The following is a 16551-nucleotide window of genomic DNA, read 5'->3' as shown; positions in this document are numbered from 1 at the left end:
CCTCCAGTTTGTGATTCAGGATCCTCTCTGGTTTAGTGATCTTGAGCTTCTCCTGAGCAACTAAGGTATAAGCAAATCTTTTCTTTTACAACTCAGAGAGCACTCTCTCACTTATTCCTTCAATAACCTTCGAACAGAGGTGTCATAAATATGGAACGTTTCTCCTCTCACCAGGCAAAAGGTCTTTTTTGACATGTCTTTAAATTACCCCACAAAAACCCCTGTTGTCAGGCAGAATTTTACTCCTGACCTTTTCCTGCTACAACGCAGGATAAGACTATTAAAAGGCATTTACTGTATCTTGTAAAGTGAGAACTGGTGAGAGATTTATGAGAATCTTCAATGAGCATTTTTCAACATTGGGGTAATCATTTTCAAATGTCTTTTCTTGTACATGCTTTACTCTCAGAGGGCTGAAAAAATACTGTATTTCTCAGTTTGATCTGAACTGAAGTTCTATTTTGAGTCACACTGAAACTGTTGCAGTACATTACAAATATGGCCAGAAAAAGATTTCACCACATCATTGCATTATCATCCATCTGTCAAGTAAGCAATGTTGTTTAATAAATTGCAAATTGCACAAACTTTAAGAAAATATAATATTTGATGCAGCCAATGTTTCATGTTTCACCAACAAAAAGTGCCAATCATCTGATCACTGCAGGTGCAGCAAGTGGTTATAGGACAGGAAAAGTAATGTCAGGACTGGGCAGGATGGGAATGCCTGGTTGCCAGTCACCTACATCACTGAGTAAATTCATGTAAAATCTTTGCGTTACTAAAATAGTAGTGAGATGAACAGTGTAAACATTATGTTTTGCCATGGTTAGTGGCACATAAACACAACACTAAACCACTCCACACCAACTGTTGTTGTTAAAGCCTACAATCTGGTGGCAATTTAACAGGTCTATAGCATGTCTGAACTAGACCAAGGCGGAAAATGCCCTATCTAGCAATGTTGATGAGAGTGAGTAAGAATGATTGGCATGGGAATCAGAGCAAAAGATGTCAAGTAGGACTCCAAGAAAAATAAAGGAATAAATCAGAAGAGGCAGTAGTTTGTCAGCTCTCCACTAGCATGTTTTTTTTTGTAGACTAGCAGAATTTTTGCAAAGCTCTCCGGAGGCCAGCACTGAGTTTTAAGATGTTAATTTGAGGTGATTGAGTGGTTCAACTAGCATAACTTTGCTTGGGGGTGTCTTCCTCCTCCTGCCCATCCCCTCTCCCAGCCTCGGCAGGGTAATTTGGAGTGGAGAGACGAGAAGCTGTGCTGTTCATTACTGCTGCCTTGCCCATTGGCCCCTGTGGACACAGTAGCCATAACTCAGCAGTCCTGCCCCTGCCAAAAAACAGAATAAGGATGAGAGATACTGACTGTCTATCACTAAGGCCCAGTGTAGGCCCCCTGAGGTAAACAGCACAGCCTTGGAAAATGTGTCACCGCAGTTCTTGTCTCTTTTCGTCCACATTTATTCTTTTATATTAGTGTTAATTTTTTGCTCTCAGGAAACTTTTGAAAGATGAACAGATGAGTTATAAAAACAAATGCAGTGGAAACAAGTTATACTGTCATTTTAACAGATTATGTGGAAAAACAGCATCACCGGAATAAAAAAAAAAACAGTACAGACAGTACAGTATTGCTGTATGTAGATATATGCTGTATATATACACAATTCAGCTACATTTGGTAACTGCCATTAGAACTGGTAGCTGGTTTTAATGTTTTAATGTTGATTGATATACTTTCACATAGCCAAAGTGTCAAAATATACCTATTTTTTATCAATCAATATAGCAGAAAATAAACATGAATGAATAATCTAAACTAATTTGTGCTATTTTTTGCTGAATCCAGTTCAAGATGCAAAACTAACACCACCTTGTGCCAAAAAGTCTTCTAAATGACAAAATACTGTGTGTCATTTCACATTGTCTTTAAAAACAACCCATATGAGCATTGTTGAATCTGCCACTCCTATCAGCAGAAAGGCTAGTTTATCATTGCCTTCCAAAACTGATTCATATGATCTTTTGGGCAGCTGTGGCTCAGGAGGTAGAGGTAAGTAGAACAAGTTGTCCACTAACTGGAAGTTCAGTGGTTCAATCACCAGCTCCTCCAGTCTGCATGTCGAAGTGTCCTTGGGCAAGATACTGAACCCCAAATTGCCTCTGATGTTTCATCAGTGTGTGAATTTGTGTGTGTATAAAAGGCGCTGTTTGTATAGAAAAGTGCTATATAGAATGTGTGTGTGAATGGGTGAATGTGGCATGTAGTGTAAAGAGCTTTGAGTGGTCAATAAGACTACAAAAGTGCTATATAAGTGCAGTCCATTTGCAGTCCATTTCCAGTCCATTCTCCTAATCTGCCGCAACTATGGTGAAAGTTTGGTTAGGTTTAGGCACAAAAATGACTCATTCTGGTGATATATATTTATAATGTCAACAAATCCCATGTGCAGACTCAAACCAACAGTTACTGTATCCTACTTGTTGTGGAGGTTTTTTTGATTATTGGTCAACTTGTCAGTGAAGAAAGTGTTCAGGAGCCCAGGATGTCTTATGCTGAGAATATTTATTGAAGCTTGGCGAAGGAGAATGGAGAAATGATACAAGTTTATGTGCATGATGCCGTCTCCATTCTGAAGCCTGGTCCCCTGTGCTCAGTCTTTTACCCTCTACAGATTATGTCGTAAATACTTTACGCCCAGAAATGGTCAAACTCAATGCCTCTATAGTATGTGGAGTTAGTCTATTTGTTCGGTATTCAGTAAACTGGGAAATGTTTTTACCCATGTTAGTTCAGATCACATTGCATGCAGCCTTCAGTATAACGTCAGTGCATCCTGGTCTGGAGCCACTGTTATCTGGCTATGCCCATGGATTGTAGAAATCAATGTCTTGCGTCTAGAGAGGCAAAAACAGTCATCTCCTTTAGACTTGGCTGCTACAGCAACGTTGCTTCACTTTTATCAGAATGGCTCGGTTTTCCCTAAATAACCTGAGACAGCTGCCCAATGTCTCAAGGAGAGAAGACTGTGCCTTTCAAAAAGATTTACTGTTTTTCCTGAGACCGTCTTGATCTGCATAACCCAATAGAAAATTCCCTAACACTACTAATAAATATTGTTCAATTCAGTTCAACTTAATTTAATTTAAAATGCATATTTGTCTCTCAGGGGCAATTTAAGGCAAGCCAATCAGAAAAAGAAAAAAAAAGAAGAAGCAAAAGTTAAAAAAGAAGAGGCAGAACTGCAAAAAAATAAAAAGTGCCAAGAGTGCCGAGAAGAAGTAAGAAGTAAGAGAGTAAGAGAGGGAACAAAAAGCCATCAGCTCTTTTTTATCAAACATGTATTATAATGATTGTATTTACTCAGGGAGATTAACATAATTGAGGTTGTATACTATGCTATGCTATTGTTGTTTTATAGAGGATATTACATAGAATATTAAGAAGCATATGGTTTGACAATAATCACAGTGCAGCACATCAAGAAATCATTCAGAATTGTATACAGGACTGATTAACTGTCAAGTTACTATCTATTGATAGATAAACAGACAACAACAAACAACAACTAATTTGAATAAAAATATAATATAACACAGTCCTACGGTGTAGTCTAAGAACTATATATTCCAAATCACCAAAAATTACAATGACCTACTGTACCTTAAGATTTACAAAGGGCTCACAGAGATATACCTTTGCGTGGTCACCGGGTGGCAATATGACCACAAGCCAAACGATATATTAAATGTTGCATTTCATAACTTGGCCATATCATACCACTTGGTATGGGACTTGATGTAATTTTCATAAAAACACTTACTGAGTAATATTAACAGGATTACTTAATATTTGGACAGCTATATTCATTCTAATTCAAACATGTAATTAATCAAGGACGTATCAAATGTTATGTCACTTAAAGAATGCAGCTGCAATTTATTACAGGAGCCTGGCCGTCTTTTATCTGAACAGGGTTTAAGAGACAGAAAGGGGGAGAATGTGGTGTTTGAGTGTGTATGTGTGTTCAGGTGTTTATGATAGACAGAGAAATAGGGGGACAGAGGGACAATTATGTTTTTGATTCTGATTATTTCCAGTTTGTTGAATTACGTTTTTTTTCTCTGTTCGATGAGCGTGATTCCTTTATCTGGTACTTTCCTGGCAGCGTGACCCCAGAAGGTCACACAGCAGTTTCCAGTCCTGCTGTTAATTTTACTGTCATGATGTAACATCAGTCTCCTCGGGTCGGAGAAGGGTGGTTCCATGTCTACCCAATGTTAATTCTGAAACTTTTATAGAGGTGAGAAGAGCCTTTGGGAAGTCCTGAGAGTGTCCTGAGAGTGTCTGTTTTATTCAAAATCCACTGTGTTACCTCTTAGTGGAATTAAACAGAAAGAGGGGAGGGGTGTCCTTACTACAACAGTTTATGTTTATTGGTGAGGCTATTTCTTTAGATTTCGATATTTTAAATCTGAAAAAGATCTGTCGCATCAGTCCACAATTTCTTGCATTATAGTTCCATGTGATTGATTTTGTTGACAGAGACATAATAAAATTGTTGTCAGAAGATTTTACAATATGATGATTTTTATATTAATTACAACAGTCAAATGTATAATTGTGAGAAATGAAACATTTTAACAGTGAGTCATTGGAAGCACAATTTTATTCAGATAATAAACCGTTTACAACTACTGTCTGAGTTCTGTTAATGAGAAAACTGATAGTCCATCTGACTTTTTTACTAATACACACGGTTGAGTTGTATGTATATCCAAATCCTGACATAACACATTCCTCTAAGTTACTTTAGAGCGCCATTATTGTCTAAAAACTATTAAAAATCAATCAATGAGCCACATTGTTACACTGGGTGACATGTTCATCAATTACCATGAACATACACACTTGTAGTTTATCTTGAATCAATCCCAAACACACACTATTCTGCTGTAAGAAATACTCCAAATTAATATCATTACACCAAATGTATTAATCTGCCGTTGAAAATTGTCCCCAACAAATGTACAGTTTCCTCCTATTTGAGTAACATTTATCTCTGTAATCAAAATTACAGAGACCTGTTATGTTAGTAAATCTCTGAGCCCTTTTAAATATGAAACAATATGGAAGTGGAAGAAAACAAGACTATGGGAAACAAGAGAGTAAGAACTGGGCATTTTATAGTCCAGGGGAAATAAATTATTTTTGTAAAAACTAGGTAACTACAGGGTACAGTACTAGGAAACAACACAGAAGATAGCAGAATATGGAGTTAACAACCTTTTTCCTATTTTGTAATTAAGCCATCATAATCATTATATTACAGCCCACATTCCTATTTCTTACTGTGTAATTAAAAGAGTTAAAATGATAACTACTTGGTTGCTCATTAAAAATGAAAGATTAGCCATGTTTGATCCACCTATATATTTGTTATTTTATTACATGACTTTATTATGTTATAGCTTTTCATCCGCAGAAAGGTTTGTTTGTTTTCTACTCCATCATACCTGTTATGAGGTGCTGTAGTGCTGGATGAGCTTGCCTGCAAGAAGCAAACTTTCAAAAATATAGTCCCATTTCTTGCCTTGTCCTTATTCCAAATCATACAGTGAAGCAGAAGACACAATAATAAATTCCTGTAGTATGGGTGTAATTGAGCTCCACTTTTTTATATTCTATTTTCTCTTACACATCACAATAATGTTTGTTTAAGAGTGAAACTGAAACACAATGCATTTTATATTAACAGTAAGAGTAAGGTATGTGGGCTGTGATATAATTTGTGGCTGTTCTCCCCTTTTCCTTTTTAATTACACAATAAAAAAAAAAGGTTGTTAACATAATTTTTCCGAAACTTCACTTTTGTACCTTGGAGGTACCCAGTATTTACAGAATTATTTATGGTATAGTTTATTTCTCTTTTCTGCTAAAATGCCAAATTATTACTAGCTTGTTGCCTATAGTCTTGTTTTTTTCCACTATGCATACATTTGGTCAGCATATTATAAGTAACTTATTCCTATGCCAAAATTACCCTGTAAATCCTAAACAAAGTACTGCCCAATATTGCAATGTAAGATTCAAACCACAAGATTTAAGCAATCCTTTGTTCCAGCTGCTATCACAGCAGTTAGCAGAAATAACCATGTATGCAGCACCATGAGATGATGATAACAAACACACCGGTTAGGTTTTGGAACAGTCATGGATAAAAGAAACTACTCTGACTATCCATTTCACATGGCAAAAGAACAGCGGAATTTATAGGTTGTAATAACCTGCTTGCATGGATGACCTATGGGCTCTTTTTTACAGGAGGACAGTCTCCTGGATAGTCAAAACTCATAATTCATATGCCCATTAAAGGACATTTTTAGCAATCAACCTTTATTTGCTCATGTCTGACCCCCACTATTATTAGAATTCCAACCTTTATTTAAGAATTGGTGGTATTTTTGAAACAACAATGACCACTTCTCCTTAAGAAAAATAAACTTTTCCCGCTTGCTGGTTTTTCTGACCTCCTCTGCAACCACTTCCATCTCCTTCCTTGGTGCTGTCCCATCAGTCTGCCCTTAACTTCCTCCACACTTCCAAAGTATCTGTATACAACTGTGCAAACAGCACCGCTGAAGTTCATTAAAAAAACTGAGGGGGCAAACTTCCTGCAGCACCCAGAGGAGTGAAAAGCTGATACAGAGAGCTGCTGAGTGCTCGGAAAAACAATGCCTTGAAGTGTGGCAGCTCTGTAGCTACTGCTAAGTTTTCTTAGGGACAGGCCGGAATAGTTAAAGTAAAATTACTGCCCCAGCCACCAAAGGGGTCCACCATGTTATTTTGTCAAGTACAAAATTTGCAATGTTGGTGTTTTTTATTTGTCTCATAGGATCTGAGAATCCGAGAAATGCTATATTGTCTGTTATGCTGTTTGCATCATCATTAGACTGTGGATAATGGTAAAAGAGGGCCTCATAGTGATTAACTGGAGTATTGATTTTACAGGCTCTTCAGCAATATAATGTGATCTATCTTTGTAAGACAAGCATGTCCTTTTCAAGTTTTCTGAAAGCAACAGCTCAACCACTTTAGTTTTTTTTATATTTTTAAGCTCTCTCATTAAATGTCTGTACCTATTTTTAGGGCTGCAAGGTTAATTGATTTTTATTACGAAATATTGTCCTGCTGGACAAAGAGCTAACTCTACCAGAGACATTGCCGCTGTGTCTAATGCATTGGTTCTCAAACTAGCATGCCCCCCTTATACAAAGAGCTAATATATATATATATATATATATATATATATATATATATATATATGTGTGTGTGTGTGTGTATGTATACACTGTATATATAGTGTATATATACAGTATATATACACCATTAAGCTACAACATTAAAACCGGTAACTCTGTACTAATGTCGTGGCTGATCGGTGTATGTTGACTTTGTCAGATAATGTTGCGATCATTAAAAAGCCCATAGATTCCATCAGCAACCAGTTTGCAAGAATTTCTGGTTAACAAAAGTATGCTGAGACAGAATCCATTTCCACGTATTTTTTAACTGCCATATAGTCTAAAACCCAAAAAAGAAAAAACATAAATGAGCACAACTATATCATCAGTTAGGCTGCATTAAAACACAGCATAGTGGTTTAACAGCTGTGTACCACCGCAATGCAACAGTTTGGGAATTACATTTTGACATTTGAACGTTATTTACATCACTAAGCTATTTCTTCCTTGTTCAGTAGTCTGACAACAGAATCAGACAGATTTCTGGGTGTATTAAAATATAGTATAGATGACCAGTCAGGACATAAGAGGGGTAAAGCAGAGGTTTAACAGGCTTACACTTGTTAGTGTACCAGGCTGTCTCTGCAGACTTATTTAGAAAATCAGCCAGGGAATCTTTTAAAATTTTCCTTATTTTGGATTTATATTTCATTTAAGCTTTCTCTTGTGAGAAAGGTGTGTCACTTTTTAGAAACAGAATATATGTGAGTCTTTATGGTTAAACATTATCTCTCCACGGAGTACATTATTTTTTAATTGGCTACAGTAGCTCCCACCATTGCATCTTAACAGAAAGTGTAAGAACACTAAAATGTATAATGTCATTTAGGCTATTAAATTAGCCAATCATTTACAGAATTAGAGTGATCTGAACCAGGAGGAGCAAGAGGGCTTAACTCACCCAAAACATACCTGAGCTTCCCCAAAAGCCTCAAAAACTGATAAATAACCTCTAGCATTTCTAATGCTGCAATGATACAAGAATTACCTGACTGATCTTGTGAGAGCTTTCAGTTCAGTTCTGTAGTGCATTAAAGATAAGTATTCTCAAATTTGTAATGAAACTAGAAACATGCCCTAAAGTTTTCACTGTGACAAAATGATGGGTTTTTTATTCTTCGTTGTAATGTTTGGTTTTAGAGGCTGATCTGATAATAACCCTCCGCCCCTGCCCTGTTACACAAAAACAGACCTTTCAAAAGTCACTGTGCTATTTGAGCAACAAAACTATAGATATAATAATAAAATGTAACTCTGATGTTTTGATCCTCCTCTGCATGTTTGAAAAACAATTCCAATAAATAAGTCTAATAAATAAAACGAGTGCAAAAAGGCAGCCAATATCAAGTCCTTTAACACACATCTATAAGATATCTGTGATTAGTCTGTCTGTACTCAATCACTGTAAATGTCGATAACACAGCTGTTATCATGAACCTTTTATGCAGATTTTGTCTGACAACATCGGGATTATAAAAAAATGATTTACAGCTGCACAGAGTCAATCAGGCTTTAACAAACTGTGGAGGTGAATCTGAGATGCCTTAGAAATTCTGTCCAGGCAGACGTTTACATTTTTATGGAGATTTTTATTTTTATTTTTTAACCTCACATCTAGTGTAGGTTATACACCGATCAGCCACAACATTAAAACCAGTTACTGGTTTTAACGCTGTGGCTGATTGGTGTATGTTACAGATAGTTGAAATGTTTTACAAAAAATTGGATTCACTTCTTATGAATATAGAAAAAATATAATATACTAAATAATAAAATGCTTAATGTGTTTTGCTGTGTTGCAATTTCAGTAATTTCATCCACAAGTGCTTCTGCCAGCCTCCCGCTGCCTTTGAGGGTTTGGACACTACTGCCTCTTTGTCCACATAAACTGGTTAAAACTAAAGAAAGTCTGCTTACTATATGTATAAAAACAACGTTTTCAGGTCATTTCTGACAAGACCTTAAATCCACATTACTTACTGAGACATCTGTCAAATCTCTATTTTCTAATCATCAAGTCGTCTGAGAAAACAAGCAATGAATAAACAAAGCTTAAAGACAACAGCTGCACTGTGTGATCACAGGAAACCTCACAGAGAAGTTGAGTGGTTGTCATGGCGCATCAGCTCACACCAGAGGAAAGCTGGATCCACACTGTGAAAAAGAAGGTTTAAACTCTGGATAATGTTAAATAATTTCTCCAATCGCAACCCCTGACCATTTCTGCAGCAGGTAACATTTCCAAGACAAAAGAGCCTACAGGTGTGAATGGATGTCTCTTTTGCTCCGTTGTGTTTTTTAGCATGAATAAACAATGTCAAATATTTCCCTTTTTTAAAAAATAGATTAAGGGTTGCTGAGTATAGTATAGGCTATATTTAGAATATTTAAAACTACAAAGCAGTCAATCACAGTCGGGCACGGCCACCCACCAATGTGAGAAATGCCAAAGCAAAGTAATATTACGGACAATACAGTGAAAAACAGTAAAATGGTAAAATTGGTCAAATGTCCACTTATAATCTATTTGTTATCTGCCAAAACATCCAATTTTGTGACTACAGCATTATTAAACTTTATTAAACGTTTTTATGGTTATGTGCAGCACTTTGGTTATGTTTAGGGAAAGCTTGTGGTCTGGTTTAATACAGAAAAAGTTCACAGTGACTTGACATACAACATGTTCAGGATCTTTACCTAACCCTAACCAAAGTGCTCTTACTGTCTATGGCTAATCACAGGGGTACTATAGATGCGAACCCCAGTCTCGGGTGTGACATTCCTGGGCTTTGTACACCAACCATCCCCCACAACCTGGCAAATTTGTTGCCATTAATAAATGTATCGCATCACAGATTAAAAAATTACATGATATGATCATAATCCAGCCACTGCTTACATTTGTCATCAGAACATAAATTATTTTTTTCTGAAAAAAATGTAACAGTGGCTGTAAAACTCTGAGTAATGCAGGAACAAAGATGCGGCCATCTCTCCCTCCCTTCATATTGCAAGCAGTACAGTATACACTCACTGAGCACTTTCTTAGGATCACCTGCTTATTCACGAAATTATCCAATCAGCCAATCATGTGGCAGCAGTGCAATACACAAAATCATGCAAATACAGGTCAGGAGCTTCAGTCACTGTTTACATCAAACATTAGAATGGCGAAGAATTGTCTCAGTGCCGTTTACTGGGACATGATCAATGACTGTATAAAAAGAAGGATGATGCATCTCCACTTCCTCCCACTGTACAAAACTGAAGCCAAAATATCTTGGAAATGGGTGTTGCCATCTTGCACTGGTGACTGCAGCTGGAGCCCATAGTCTGCAAAGTAGCAACTGGGGAATGGAGCCGCAGTGGCGCCAAGGTCCCACCTATACACCAGTCCAACTTACTCAAGCATCCTTATAATGAAGTATATGGTTGTCACATAGATTTTTATGAAGAACAAAGTCAGTTTTTGCATGAAAAAGCATTCCAGGTGATGGCCTTTAGCTTTAAGGTGGCGTATTTCAGGTGTAAACCAAGGGGTAGAGTTTGTAAAGGAGCAAGAGCCTTTAAAAGACCATGAAGTCCATCACTGTAAAGAGATACCAGTTTGTCTGGGATGGATAAGTTGTCTTTGCTGGAGGGATGATCAATTCTACTAGAAAGAGCAGATAAATCAATATTCTGAATATTTAGGAATGAGATGGGACAAAGCAGATTTGTTTTGGATAAAGTTAAATGGACACTGAAAGATACTATCTTATGATCAGAAATGGCCAAGTCAAATACAGTATAATTGAGAGGATTAACACCAGAGCAGTCATGAATGTGAACTTTAGAGTGTGTAGGAAAATCAATATATAGCTATTGCTCCAAAACTATCAAAGATAATCATGATATAAAGTCCCTTGTAAGAGTAGTGTTGCTATTATCCATGTGTATATTAAAATTGCCCAGCAAGAGTATATTAGGGGACAAACAACACAAGGACTTCAAGGAAACAGAAAATTGATTTAAGAAAACGCCATCGGGCTTGGGTGGTCGACAAACAGTGACTAATATAGTAGGAGTTGGCCTTTTGATTTGTAAGGCAATGGACTCAAATGAAACATGCACAGGCAGAGTTACAGTAGAAAGTTTCAACTTTTCACTATAGAGAATCGTGAGACCAGCCCCCTGCAAGAGGCACAGGATTCGCAGGTGTAAACAAATCCAGGAAGATCAAACTGTTCCTCCCCTTTTGGGTGTAAAAGAGCAGTGTGGTGGCAAACAGAGTACTTAGATTACATTTTCCCCTGCTGTATCTTAGGCAAGATGTGTTTTGGCACTTCATCAATCGACTCAAGCAAAGAGGCACATTGACTTGATATAAACAGCTTCTTGTTGAATTCTTTGGCAACATCCTTTAAGTTTCAGACTTCTTTCTTTAAATGCCTGGAGTTTTGGCATTGCCTTTTCAGCTTTTTCTTGTAGTTTTTTTAGGATCTCCTCTGTGGCCTAATTTTGCCATTTTAGAGACATCAAAGACTCCTGATCCTCTAGAATGCAGCTCAGGTTTGCATATGTAGCTGTTGATGCTGCATAACTATGATCCTCATTATTGATATCCACTGTTACAGCAGTGTCAGCCTCACAGATGTCATTGCTACGTGAGATGTTCCCATTGGCATTTTCAGTCAAGATGGCGTTGCTGTAATCGGCAGCAGATGTCACACTAAGGTGGCATTTGTCAGCTTGTGAATCCTCTTCCTTTGTCCCCTGACACTTTGCAAGATAAAAGTTAGGTGCCACTTACTTCTGTGCCATTAGTTACCACAATCTTACATCTTAATCCTTTCACAGAGGATCTCACCCGATGACTTGGAAATGAGAAAATGGTTGGGATTGTTGTGCTCTTAAAGCAACAATTTTATTAAAGAGAGAAAGAAAGACAGAAAGAATGAAAGAAAAAATTTAATATAATTTTTTTTTTTTTTTTGCAGTATCCTACTCTGGACGTCATTAAAGCCGGTTCTCAGTCTTCTATGAAGAAGAAAGGATATTGATTTTGTTACTAAAACGACTTTGACATGTCTACTTACATGGTGTTAACAGCAATGATGATGATTTTTTACCTTTGAGTTCTTGTTGAAGGCATTGTGCAGGTTTCCAGTCCTTCCGCCTCTTGTTCACCTCCCACTGGTTCAGTCTTGCTGCATCATGGTCATGTACAGGAAAACTGTAAAAAAAATATATATGGAGTTCTTAACACCTGTGATTTAATCAGCTGCCTTAACAATGGACAATGTAATATTAATGCTTCATTTTTTTTTTTCTCAAAGGATGTAGGCTATGCATAGTAAATGTAATTTTGTGAACCATAATTCATTAACAATAATTAAGATTGCCTTGTAATTTGGGAATTTAAAATTAAAACTCTCAATACCAAAGTTGAATGTATTAAAAGAATTAAAATAAATAAAATAATTACTCAATAGGCAGAAAATTAACAAACATAAATTTTAAGTCATTAGTAAATTGCACATGCCAAACATCCTTTGATATCAGCTTGTGAAAATAAGGTTTTGCTGTTTTTTTTGTTTCATTCAAGTTGAGTACCTTTGGGTGAAAAAAACAGAGTTTTAACAGATAGCAGTAAACATAAAATAAAAAAATTATGTCTAAACGACATTTATGTACTACATTTCCCTGCACTGTAAAAACATTTCCTCACGAATTTCTACATTCAAGTAAAAATTATATAATTGTTAACACTGTAGGTGTGTTAGAGCATATCGATACACATCTGCATCCTCAAGACAGATCATCTTTTAAGCAATGTGATTTTATCAATATATCCTGTGTGAAAATGGTGGTTAATAGTTACGTCTAACAAAATTTCAAAACCTTTAAAAAAAAAAAAGCCTGCTCTTATATATTATATTATCAATACTATTATCAATACTCCAGTTCTTTTTCATTAATAAAGAACTCCTTTTTAGAAAGTAAATTATTTTAGAAAAGAATAAACTCATAACAGGATTAGAATTCATTTTAAATATAACTAAATGTTGTTTCTAAAACAGCAATGGTAATGTTTACTTTCTTTCATGCATTTCAGTTTGCTTCACTTCCTGCCATAGTTCAGTTTCCCACCAGTTATATTCATCACCTGTTCTCAGTTATCCAATCAATCCTCCCAGTACTTATACTCCTAGATATTCACTACCTGTTTGCCAGATTGTCTTAGTTCTCCATGCATAGTAGCTTCCAAGCCATTATTGTGTCCCAGTTTTTTGACAGTGTATGACCTCAGCCACCATGCAGCAACTGCAGGCCCATCCAGGGAGTTTCAAATCTTCTCTGGAGACCAGGGTGGGCTCCCTCTTCAACCAGAAACAGCAGATACATGATATCATTGCTGCCACTCCCATTCCAGAAACTTTCACTACTCTGGCTCAGCCTTCACTGGAGGAGGTGTTACCTGAGCCCCATGCACCTGTTCATGAGCCTAGAGGGATCCAAATTGAAAAGTACAACAGACACTCAGCCACCTGCTACTAATTCCTGGTAAACTGCTCTCTTTTGTTTGAACTCAATCCATCTTCCTATACTACTGAGAGAGCTAAAGTGGCTTCTGTTATTACTCACCTGACTGGAAGAGCATGAGAGTAGGCCACAGCTGAATAGGCTAGACAGTCTGCTATTTGTCAGACACAGACTTTTCTGCCTCTCTCCAGCGGGTGTTTGACCACGGTACACCAGGCAGAGATATGGCTAAAGGTCTCCTGAACCTCCATCAAGGCAGAGCTAGATACAGACTATGCCATAGAATTCTGCACCCTGGCAGACAATAGCCAGCGGAATAATCACTTTTTTGCTTATGCTTTTCTTCATTGTTTAACAGAGGACACTGTAGACCGACTTGCCCCTCTAAATCTCCCCACCAACCATGATTCCCTGATTGCCCCAGCTGTTAAAATAGATCATCGGCTGTTGGAGAGAAGGAGAGAGTGCTCACAGAGATTGATTCATCCTCTAGTCTACAGATGGCAGCACTGACCAGAGTCTGGAAGAGCCTGGGAGTCCTCATCAGCTAATAATGTCCCTACTGGTCTGGAGGAGCCAATGCAGCTGGGACACACTTGCCTCTCACCAGAGGAGCGCCAACATCCTGTCAGAGATGAGAGGTGCATCTACTGTGGCCAACTCACCTAAAGGTCCTCTGTCCACTAAAAGACAGGACTAATCAGTAAGTGGGAGGTTACTGGTGAGCCAAGCCCTTTCTGATCCTCCAGCCTCCTGACCCTTGACCCAGGCAGTTGTTCACCTCAACCCAATCCTTAGAACCTTCAGTTTTCATAGATTCTGGGGCTGACGCCAGTTTTATGGACTACAACCTGACAAACAACTGCTGCTTGACTATTTCTCACCCCTGGTGGCCAAAACTCTAGATGGCACACTGCAGTAACGTGTCACTTATCACACTAAGCCTGTGGATCTTTACAACCCAAAGGGCGTCTATACTCCCTCTTGGCTCCAGAGAGAGAGACCATGGAGAATTACATCCAGAGCTCTCTTTCTGCAGGGATTATCTGGCCATCCTCCTCCTCAGCTGAAGCAGGTGTCTTCTTTGTGGAAATGAAGGACAAGCCAGTTCATCCCTGCATTAACTACCAAGGACTCAGTGAGGTCACCATTTAAAAAAAAAAAAAAAAAAAAGGTATCCCCTCACTTTGATCACATCTGCATTTGAACTTTTACAAGCAGCAACCCTCTTGACCTCAGAAATGAGTGCCATCTGGTTAGGATTAGGAAGAGGGATGAGGGGAAAACTCTTTCAACACACCCAGTGGTCACTGTGAGAATCTTGTAATGCCTTTTGGTCTCACCAGCACCACATCAGTTTTTCAAGCCCTCGTCAATGATGCACTCAACCAGTTTGTGTTTGTGTATGTTGTCTGTCTTTTTTTTAAATTTAAAAAAATTTTTTTTTTTTTTTTACTCCCCCAATATCTGAGCAGGGACACATCCAACATGTCTGCTGGGTTCTCCAGACGCTCTTGGAGAATCAGTTGTTTGTTAAAGTTAATTAGTGTGAATTCCATGTACATAAAGTGCCGTGCCTCGGCTTCATTGTGGCAGGGTGGAGTATTAAGATGTATCCCTCTAAGGTCAGTAAAGTCTGAGTGGCTGCAGCCCAGTTGTTGCAAACAGTTGCAGCATTTCTTGGTATTTGCTAACTGCAACTACAGCTTCATTGCTGCTCCTCTCCATGCTCTCGTGTCTTCAAGAATCACTTTCCAGTGGACCCCAGCTGCAGAACATGCCTTTCAGACCCTTAAACAACTTTTTTTTTTTTTTGTTTGTGTTTTCTGCTCCTATCCTCACTCTGCTGGACCACCAAACAGCAGTTCATTATTGAGGTAGACGCTTTGGATATTGGGGTGGGGCAGTGCTGTCCCAGTGCTCTATGTAAGTTTCACCCCTTTGCTTTGTTTTCCGGAAAACTTTCTCTGACAGAGAGGAACTATGACATAGGAAATTGTGAATTATTGGCCCTCAAACTTTCTTGGAGGAATGGAGATGCTGGCTAGAGAGGTTGGAACAGTTGTTTTTGGTCTGGACTGATCACAAGAACCTAGATAACGTTCACTCTGCAAAAAGAATCAACTTTTCCTTAATCGATTCAACTTCTCCCTCTCATTGCCCGGGCTTTAAAAAATGCTCTTTCCCGGTGGCTTTACCCCGATGCACCTCCCAGAAATCCATCTAACATCCTGCCTCCCACCTGCATCGTTGAAATGGTCATGTGGGGGTTCAAGAGCAGGGTGAGGCACGCACTCGAACGGGTGCAGGTGCCTGAGCCAGTCCATTCCCCAATCATCCAGTGGGCACATTCTAGAGGCCCACCTGTCATCCAGGTGTTGTCAGACTCTGAGTTTCATCCATCAACACTTCTGTCAGCCAGTTAGGAGGTGACAGAATACATTACTGCTTGTCCTGTCTGGTTCCAGAGCAAACCCTCTTGTCACCTTCCTGCTGGAATGCTCCATCTTCTGCCCATTCCCCTGCAACTCTGGTCTCACCTCTCTGGACCTTGTTACCGGCCTCCCTGTCTCTGAAGGGAACCCGGTAATTCTCTTGGTCATTGATCGTCTTTCCAAGATGGCTCATTTCATTTCCCTGTCCAAGTTGCCATCCGCCAAAGAGATGGTGGAGGTTCTTTTGCTTAACATGTTTCAGCTCCATGGT

General features: G+C 38.3%; 2 long non-coding RNA genes across 3 annotated transcripts; one reads left to right on the top strand and one right to left on the bottom strand.

The window, feature by feature from the left end:
* Positions 1 to 568: 568 nt before the first annotated feature.
* Positions 569 to 14339, bottom strand: LOC120794920. 2 transcript variants are annotated; one of them, XR_005708182.1, is made up of 4 exons: positions 13948 to 14339; positions 13526 to 13807; positions 12432 to 12535; positions 569 to 1345 (listed from the first exon to the last, which is right to left on the bottom strand). It is a non-coding gene; the product is annotated as an uncharacterized LOC120794920 (long non-coding RNA). The 2 variants fall into 2 exon arrangements; XR_005708181.1 differs by lacking the exon at positions 569 to 1345 and adding an exon at positions 12296 to 12339.
* LOC120794919 lies at positions 13543 to 15018 on the top strand. Its single transcript, XR_005708180.1, has 2 exons — positions 13543 to 13866; positions 14204 to 15018. It is a non-coding gene; the product is annotated as an uncharacterized LOC120794919 (long non-coding RNA).
* Positions 15019 to 16551: the final 1533 nt, after the last annotated feature.

This window comes from Xiphias gladius, chromosome 10, assembly GCF_016859285.1.
Source record: "Xiphias gladius isolate SHS-SW01 ecotype Sanya breed wild chromosome 10, ASM1685928v1, whole genome shotgun sequence".
NCBI lineage: Eukaryota > Metazoa > Chordata > Actinopteri > Istiophoriformes > Xiphiidae > Xiphias > Xiphias gladius.
Note: the sequence above shows the minus strand (reverse complement) of the source record. Positions and strands in the feature narration are given on the sequence as shown.